The sequence below is a fragment of the Cavia porcellus genome, unplaced genomic scaffold, assembly GCF_034190915.1.
Source record: "Cavia porcellus strain 051 isolate PalLab524CR breed Dunkin Hartley unplaced genomic scaffold, mCavPor4.1 scaffold_5, whole genome shotgun sequence".
In the NCBI taxonomy this organism is placed as follows: Eukaryota; Metazoa; Chordata; class Mammalia; order Rodentia; family Caviidae; genus Cavia; species Cavia porcellus.
Window position 1 is genome coordinate 24059681 of NW_026947488.1, and position 8952 is coordinate 24068632.

At 49.6% G+C, this 8952-nt stretch overlaps 1 long non-coding RNA gene across 1 annotated transcript; it reads left to right on the forward strand.

Moving 5' to 3' along the window:
* Positions 1-131: 131 nt before the first annotated feature.
* On the forward strand, positions 132-8168 carry LOC134476004 (uncharacterized). Its single transcript, XR_010047394.1, has 3 exons — positions 132-529; positions 1118-1266; positions 7768-8168. It is a non-coding gene; the product is annotated as an uncharacterized LOC134476004 (long non-coding RNA).
* The last annotated feature ends 784 nt before the right edge of the window (positions 8169-8952 follow it).

An 8952-nucleotide genomic window follows, 5' to 3' on the forward strand; every position in this document is an offset into this window, starting at 1 on the left:
GGTGATGCCACTTGCCCAAGGCATGTGGTACAGAGATGCCTGAGCCACAATACCAAATCCCTGTCTCTTTGTCTCATTCATTCCTCCAACAAAGGTATAATGGCAGCTCCTGGCCAGCTTAGGCTTAGAACTTGGGGGGTCTCATGCTAGCTAGCACTGGTCTCCAGGCTGAGGACCAAAGCCCACCCTGGGCCAGCAGGAGCTGTGTAGACAGTGAGAATGAAGTGAATGTGAAAGAGGAACACAAAAGCCTCTGGCCAGGACACCTGGACATCCAGCATGAAACAGAGAGGAGTAGGGAGAAAGGCATTTACACCAGAATCAGCTATTGAGGACCAACTATGGTCCCGGAACTCAGGACAGAGCAGTGAGCAGCACTCGGGGATCACACATGCTGCTGGAGAGCGATGGCTGCACACCCTGCACCTCCAAGAAGGAGTCCTCAAGGCAAGACAGCTCCAGGAGGAAGGTGACCTGGGACACCAGCGGGGCCAGGGAGAGTTTCCTGGAGGCAGAGAGGGTCCTTGAGGTGAGAGCTGGAGGAGGCCGTGGGAGACAGCAGAGAGGAGAGACTGAAAGAGGGAAGGGAGGAAGGATGGAAGCAGATAGGGAAGTGGGGAGCAGGACTGTCCATGAAAGGGAGAGAGTTGGAAAAGAGATGCTAGGCAAAGAAAACGATCCAGAAATGGGGGTCAGGAGGACCACAAGGTGGAGGAAAGAAGCAGCCGGCTCTGATAGACTGATAAAGAAGGCCAGAGTGGGAAAGAGGCCTGGTGGGCAGAAAGAGCCTGGCAGGAAGGAGGGCAAAGGGAATGAGAGAGAAAGGGCCCGCGGCTCACTCCTGGCTCCCACACTCTCCTGCTCGCCTGCCTTTCATCTCCAACACAAAAGAGGAGCATGCACCCCCAGGGAAGCCAGGCGGGAGGGCTGGGGAAATGCATAATGCATTTCGTGTGCAGCTGCCCGCCCCTTTCATCTTGCCTTTGTAGGGTTGGGGGTCCAGAGCAGCGCCAGGCTGAGCCAGAGGGAGCGGGGCCAGAGGGAGGTGGGCTGCTGCCAGAGTCCGGGCGTGCAGGGTGGCAAGGGCCCATGTTCCCTCTGCCCACCACTCCCTCAGGCCATGCTCACTTCCAACTGGAAAGCCCTCCTGCCAAAAGGCTGGCTGATGATGGAATTGTCAAGTGCTGGTTGTGAAATAAGGTGTTAACTGTTCACTGGGACGTGCTCACTACAGAATACAGTGTTCCCTGTCAACCAAAGAATTCGGTAAGTGGCATGTTTGCTGATAATTCCAGAGTTAATAAATATTTTGCTATTAACTGGTGTTTGCTGTTAGCCAGGATATTTGACAACAAGTAAGGTTTTTGTTAAGTATGCATTCGCACTTAACCAGGGTGTTAACACTTAATGCAGGTGGTGGCTGTTAACTAATGTGCTTAAATTAGCTGTGGTGTATGTCAATCAAGTACTGTGGCCCCAGCTTTTGTGCCTCGGTTTCCCTCCTCCTCGCTTCCCTTCCTCCAGCATCTTATTTGCTGGAAATCCTCCCTTTTCCCCCGTCCTGACCTCAGGACACTCCTCCTCCAATGAGGTTGCCCCAATTCAAGACTGTAGTCACAATTATAATTGGCCAGTAAAATGGAAAGTGGGGCACTTCCTGAAATGGCCTGCATTTAAAAAACAGGAAGAATGTCTAAAATATTTACATAGTCAAGGGACTGACTCTAACAGTAGAGTGCAGCTGGGGGAAAGCTATTTCTGGGCTCTGAAATCCTGCAGAGTGCCTAAGCTGGGGCCCTGAGGTGGGCTCTCAGGAGGTACCAGGCTCTAAGGCATACAAGGGATCTGCCAGGACACCAGGGCCACCATCTGTCGGTCTTGTTCCGTCCGTCCATGCTGAAGTACTCTGCTGGTTGATGCCTGGGGAATGGGAGCCTGCTGCTGGCTTTCCAGGTTCCCAGCTCATGTGGCTGCAGGAGGCCTGAGGTGTCTGAACTCCAAGGAGTGCTGAGTTACCACACAAGGCTCCTCAAGTCACTGCCCGATCTTGGCCTCAGGACCAAGCCGGGGTTTGCAGCAGCAGACATTAGAGGGACTGGCCAGCTCCATCTTGCAGGGCAGTGCTCTTCCAGGGCCCTTTCACAGATCCAGCACCAGAGCCAGGGAGGTAGCTCTGTCCCAGGTATGTGTCTGCCTTCCATGAGGCCCAGCCAGCTCCTCCAGCTGGCCCCTCCCTAGTAGGCCTGGGAACTTCCACAACACAGGGAATTGACAATGACAGGATGGGTCCAGCAGTCACCAGCTGCCCCCTTGGGAACCTGCTGGTGAGTGGAGCAGGAGGGGAACCTAAGCTGTTGGGTAGCCTCCAGCCCCTCTCAGTCCCCAGCCTGCCTGGTGTGAGCCAGACCCTTGCAAACACACTCAAATATAGAGGCTCATTACAACAATGCACACTCATAACTTCACACCCAGACCAACATACACCATTCCAGGGACACTCTTAAAAAAAAAAAAAAAACACTCAGATATATCACACATGTGCACAATAGGCACAGGCACCAGGCACACACCCAGCAGACCCTATGTCCACCACACTGTCTCCCTCCTGGATGTGGGCAGCCTGCAATTCCTGTCTTCTCAGTCCACACTCCACACAAGATATTCACAGACGAAAGTAAATATTAATGACCACGGCCTTGCCCTGAGCTCTTGGGCAAAACCACTCCCCAGCTCAGCTCATTCCTTCCTCTCTGGCCACCCGGCTCCTTACAGACCCTCCTGTGGCTGCATGGTTCCAGCCCCTGCGCCTTGGCACATGTGCTCTCTTGCTTGAGCACAATTCCATCCCCAGCCTCTAGTCTGTCTATTGACTGACTCCTACTTGGCTCAAGCCCAGAATTCTGGGGAGCCTGCCTGACCCCCCACTCCAGCCCAGATCTCTCAGTGTGATGCTCTCCTTGGGAGCACAGGAAGGAGTGGCAAGGTTTAGCTAGGTGAGTATCTTGAGACCAGGTCTGCCTCAGTCTCCTACATCACCCCACACCTGGCACAGGACGTGGCACAGGGACCCTTCACATGCAAAAGTGCAATCCATAAATGAATGAGTAAGGGGCAAGCATGCAAGTATAGGTGCCCAGAGAGAGACGGAGAAGTATACACTTGAATCAGGAGACCTGCTGCAATCCCACATGCTCCTCTCTGACTAAGTGACTCAGAGAAGTCACTTGACCACTCTGGAACTCCCCATATGTAATTTCCCATTATTTGTTGGAATGAACGCATCGCCCCCATAGCCAACCTCCTCACGGGTCCACTGCTGGCTCTCACACACTTACGTGCAGCTCCAGAGCAGTCCCTTGTTCCCCAGGTCACAGGCCCAGCTCACATCTGGTACCCCAGCTGGCACCTCTTGGCCAGGCAGAGAGAACAGCTGCAGTTGTCAGACCTCATGGTGGGCCATGCTGGACCGAGAGTTGAATGGGCGTGTGTGTGTGTGTGTGTGTGTGTGTGTGTGTGTGTGTGTGATACTAGACACCAATCCCAGGGCTTCATACATTCTAAGCAAGCACTGTATCATTGAGCTAAATCACCAGTTAGTTTCTAATTTTTTTTTTTTTGAGACAGGGTGTCACTAAGTTGTTCAATCCTGCCTTGAACTTGCAATCCTCCTGCCTCAGCCTCCCAAGCAGCTGGGATTGCCAGCATGCACCATGATACCTGTCATGACAGTTTCTTATTAAGTTCTTTCAATAGCACCCTGATGGAACAGGTGTCTAGGTTCACCCCAGTTTACAGAGAATCAGACAAGTTCCAAGAACTGAGCCAAGGGTATTCTGGGAGCGAGAAGACAGAGATGTGTGAACCCCTTCCCAACACACTCCATACTTTCTTTTCCCCCTGCCCCCACCAGTTTTCTTCCTTTGTATGAACAGGTCTCCTCCAGTGCCCCGTCTGCCCTACTGCTGACAGCTCCTCCCCACCACTCTGGCCTCAGCTCCTCCCTCCAACCAGCAAGCACCTCCCTACTGGAAGAGGACAGCTGGGTACTTGGCCAGCCAGTTCTTGCCTCAGCTCTGGCATTCTCCACTGGGAAAACAGCCTCTCTTTACCTCACTTTCCCCTCTGTACAAAGCAGTAATCACACCACCTAAGACTTTGTCAGGAACAAATGATCTAACCCAAGTAGAGCGCAGACCAAGTGTCCCTAGTTCCTCTGTGTTCTGATGCTAACAAGCAATGCCCATTGAGAGGCCAGATCTGCCTAAAGTCTTGGTACCCAGCACCCCAGCATCAGCTCAAAGCCAACGACACCCAGATGCAAGAGTGCGAAAACCAGCACTGTCATTTCCAAGTGACATCCACAGCACACCTGGGCTCAAGCAGGCATTGCCTGAAGTCACACCTTGCTTCCTTTCCTCTGCAGTCTCCCTACCTGGACACAGCTTCAAAACAGATCACTGTGCAGTGGTGTTTAGCTCAGGCCTGCTTCTGGGTTCCCCACCGAAGTAACAGGTCCAGCTGTTTAGCACGGACCTGGTTTAGAGCAGATCCTCAGTCCATCTTAACCACCATCATTATACTTCTTGGCACTTGTATTGCTCAGCTTTCCCATTACTGGGACAAAGTACCTGACAAGAGCAATTTAAAGAAGTGGTTTATTTGGCTCACAGTTTCAGAGGTTCCAAGCCATGGTCTGCTGGTTCCCAGGCAGAAGCACTACGGTGCAAAAGGCTTGACAGAGGTAAGCTGTGCAATTCCTGTCCTAAGGGGACCAGAGAGCAGGGGAAGAGCCAAAGAAAAAAGGTACCCTGCAGGGGGGAGCTGCATGACTCTGGTGACTTAACTTCCTCCAACCAAGCCCCAACAACACAGTTAGCTATGAGCTCATCACTGGATTCATTCATTGATGACATCAGCACTCCATGACCTAATTAGCTTCTAAAAGTCCCCTTCTGGCACATGAGCCTTAAGGAAATACTGTATTTTTGATCCAAACTGTTATACCTATATGCGAGTATAGTACAACTACGGTCATTTCCCCCAGATCTACAGCAGATCCATCCCAACCCTCCCCATACCAAAATCTGCAACCGCTTTAATCCCTTACATAAAATAGTGTAGTATTTGCCTATGATCTATCTAGATTTCCTGTAAGACCTAAAACAATGTAAATGCTGTGTAGTTGTTATATTATCTTGATTGTTGTGGGTTTTTGTGTGTAGTTTTTGTGTTTTCCTTTTGTCTGAATGTTTTTGATTTGTACTTCTTTTAATCCAAAGCTGCAGAATTTAAGGATACAGAAGCCAAACTGTGTCTTTGCCCCTCTGGGTCTTAATTTGCTCATCTATAAAATGAGCACAGTGGTGCCATCTCTGCAAAAGTCTTCACTGAATAACCGAGTGAATGAACAAAATAATTTCTCAATTTCTTTGCAAGGGGCAGCCCAGTGAAAGGACAGTTGCTACCATCCTTGTCACCCCGAGATGCCCCCCAACCCCTCCCTCGGTCCTCTCCATACTTCCTTTCTCCAGAAGGAGGAAAGCTTCCTTCTGAATCTAAATGTCACCCCGAGATCAGCACATGAACACCTCTCCCCATGGCCACATCTCTTCCTCTCATCGGGTCCCCTGACAGAGGCCTGGGCAGCCATCCCGGCAAGGGCGTGCTATGCTAACTCACAGTCATAGTTACATTTCCAGGAATTTTGAGTCCCACTTGCTAAACTGTCGGCAACTTGAAATACACCGCTGGGAACTGACACTACTGTGCCCGAGCGGTGCTGCAGCTGTGACTTTCTGTGGAGTGGTGCTCACCAGTGCCCGATGAAAACCATTGCTTACCCACACTCCTACCTGAGCTCCAGCCCTATCTGGATATCAAAACTATTTTATGTTTTTATAAGTTAAAAGAGCTAAGTCACTTTCCTTTCTGCATGTGTTCTTTTTGCAGATTTCTGTGGCCAAGTGATTCACCTTAGGGGAAAAAAAATATTCACAGCCAATTCTTCGTACCTCCTTCCTAACATACATTCTCCTAGAAAGTCCATCTTGGCCTTCCTTGAAAGATTTCATGACTTACAGGGGCTTAGAAATGTTGACTTTTAGAAACTTTAAGTTAGAGAGACTTTAGATTCTAGAATTCTGAAACCCAAGACTCCTGTATCTTAGACTCAGAACATTCCAGTTAGGGCAGTCTCATCTTATTCAGGAATTTGATTCCAGAATGACTGGGTAAGCAAATATTTGAGTCTTAGGGTAGTCAGAAGCCCATTGTTAGAAAGAGGGACCTTTTTACATCATTAGCTGGAGTATAAACGAGTACAACCACTGTGAAAATCAGTATGGAGATTCCTCGAAAAACTAAAAGTGGAAATTCCTTGTGACTCTGTTATACTCCTTTTAGGTACCTTCCCCAAAGAGATAAAGACATCATATTACCATGATACATGTGTACCGATATTTATAGTAGCACAGATACTAATAGCTAAATCTTGGAAACAGCTTATCTATCAACAGATGAATGGATTTTAAAAATGTGATATTTATTTATAATGAAGTACTATTCACCTATAAAGATGAGTAAATCTGAGTCATTTGTACAAAAAGGAAGCACCTTGAGACCATAATGCTAAGTGAAATAAATCAGATAACAGAACATTAAGTATTGCATGGTTTCTGTGACACGAGAAACCCTAGGTATAAATATAGAGCAAAATCAAAGATAAATGATAGGAACAGGGAGGAGATGGGGAAGGGGAGAGGGAAAGAGGAGGGAAGGGAGGGAAAAGGAAATTTTAAAAGATTAAGATGCAATATATAGATGCACCATCCCCATGATTAATGTATTCATTATATATCACAAACATACCAATTGAAAAGCTTCCTTTGTTGGAGGCCAGCTTGGGCAATTGAGCAAGACCCTGTCTTCAAAAAAATTTTTCTGTATTAAGTGGCTGGGTGTGGCGCAGTGCTAAAGCACGTGCCTATAGTTCATGAGGCCTAGAGTCAACTCCCAGGACTGAAAAAAGCCCCCAGGTAAACCTTTACCCGAGACCGCATCCTGGAGACCCTTCAGCCCTCTACTGTGGTCCTACTGTTTTCCTTCCACAAAAGGAACAAACCCCTGCCTTTCAGTTGAGGAGATGAAGTGAGTTTGGGGTGACGGTAGTAGAATATGTATCTGTGAATCCTGGAATTCACCCAAGGCGGCAGCGTGCCCACGCTCACTATGAGGGCACAGCCCCAGAGCCTTCCTGTCCTGGGGGAGCACACAGAAGCCCGCGTGCATGCTTCTCCCTCTCCCAAGTGGAGCTGAAATTCACTCACAGAAAATGTAAATACCAGAAATGGGATGTGGGAAGGGACCTCACTGCCAGGCCCCATCAAATCCTGAAATCTCCCCTCGAGGAAGCCTCAAAAAGAGTTCATTTGATCTCCGAATTCCTGCAGTGTCAGGGAACCTGCCCCCCTTGCAAGACCACCAGGCCACTTCCAATCACCTTTAATTCGGTTTCTGAGACAAAATGTATCTTCTTGCACCTCTGATTACCAACAAACATTTATCAAGGGCCTCTTCTGCAGAAACTGAGGACACGGAAATCAGACCCTGCTGAATCCCTGAAGTACCAGTGCTGAGGTAAAAATAATGCTGTGTTCACTCAGAGAAGGCCCAGGGACCTGTTGGCTCCACCCCAAGTTTACATGTAATTTCTGAGGATTCTTAGACCCCTAAAATTCCATCATCTAGTCCAAATCTCTTGTTTTGCAGATGAAAAAAAGAAAGAAAGAAAAATCACAGTCGGGGAATGGGGAGACACTTCCCAAGGTCAAGGTCATGCAGCACCGAAGCCCAAGCTTCAGAATCAGGATCCGGACCCCTGAGTGCTGCCTGCAGCACAGCCCCCAAGCCCGTTCGCAGCAGCCCCCCCTTTCCAGCCAAGCTGAGACAAGCCCGGGCTGAAATCTGCAGCAGAACCCCCCTCTTTCCCAGCCCACCCCACCCCTGGGGCTGGGGACTTGGATCTGCAGACAACCTCCAGCCATTCTGAGCCACAGGAGGGCCTGGCGTAGGCCCAGGCCACTGAAGGGGGCGGACAGCTGAGCCGGTGATGGGTGGTTTTAATATTTAAACACAGTTTGCTGCCGCTGCACAGCCGCGGGGCCAAAGCAGCTGCCTCCTCTTTCTTCTCTTTCCTTCCTTCTTTCCTTCCCTTTTTTTTTTTTTTTAAATCTTTAATGTCTCCTGCCAGCCACCAGTGGGGGAGGTGACGTTTCAGTGTCATATTTCAAAGGGTTGCCACAGCTGGAGGGATATTCAGAGCATTTCAAGCCAATCCATTGTGTATAAATATATAGATATATATATATAGGTTTCATTATCCCCTTCAGGGCTGCCAGAGAACATATTCTTTTAATATGTATAATATATTTGAGCTGCTACATGACTCGCAGGAGGAGGGAGGGGGGCCCACAAGTGACATTTCAGAGGCATTTCCACAGACAGGGAAACAGCGACTTTGGGAAAGGGGAGGAGTCTGTGCAGTTCAGGGTGGCCTCTGGGGCCCCCTCGCCCGGCAGGTGTGGGCACTAAAACGTAACTCTGTCTGGTGCCTGGGCCCTGCACAGGTTTTTATTTGCTTCCCTAAGGTGATTCATCTAGTCCTTCTGGGCACCTGTAATTTCCTGTCGTTAAGCAGTGTGCACTGTTGTAACAAAGGATTTGGGGGCCACAGAGGGCACCCTGCTCAAGCTGCCCTCTTATGTCCATGGAGACAGCAGGCCTGCCTTGCCAGACAGTCACAGCACACATATGACATGTCTAGGGGGTCAGAGGGCTGAGCAGAGACGTAGGGTTTCCAAGAAGGGACGCTGAGAGACACCACCGCAGGGTCAGGGGGAGAGGGTGCTTCCCGTGCCTCCCAAGCCTGCAAGGGACATTCTGGTCACTTGAGAC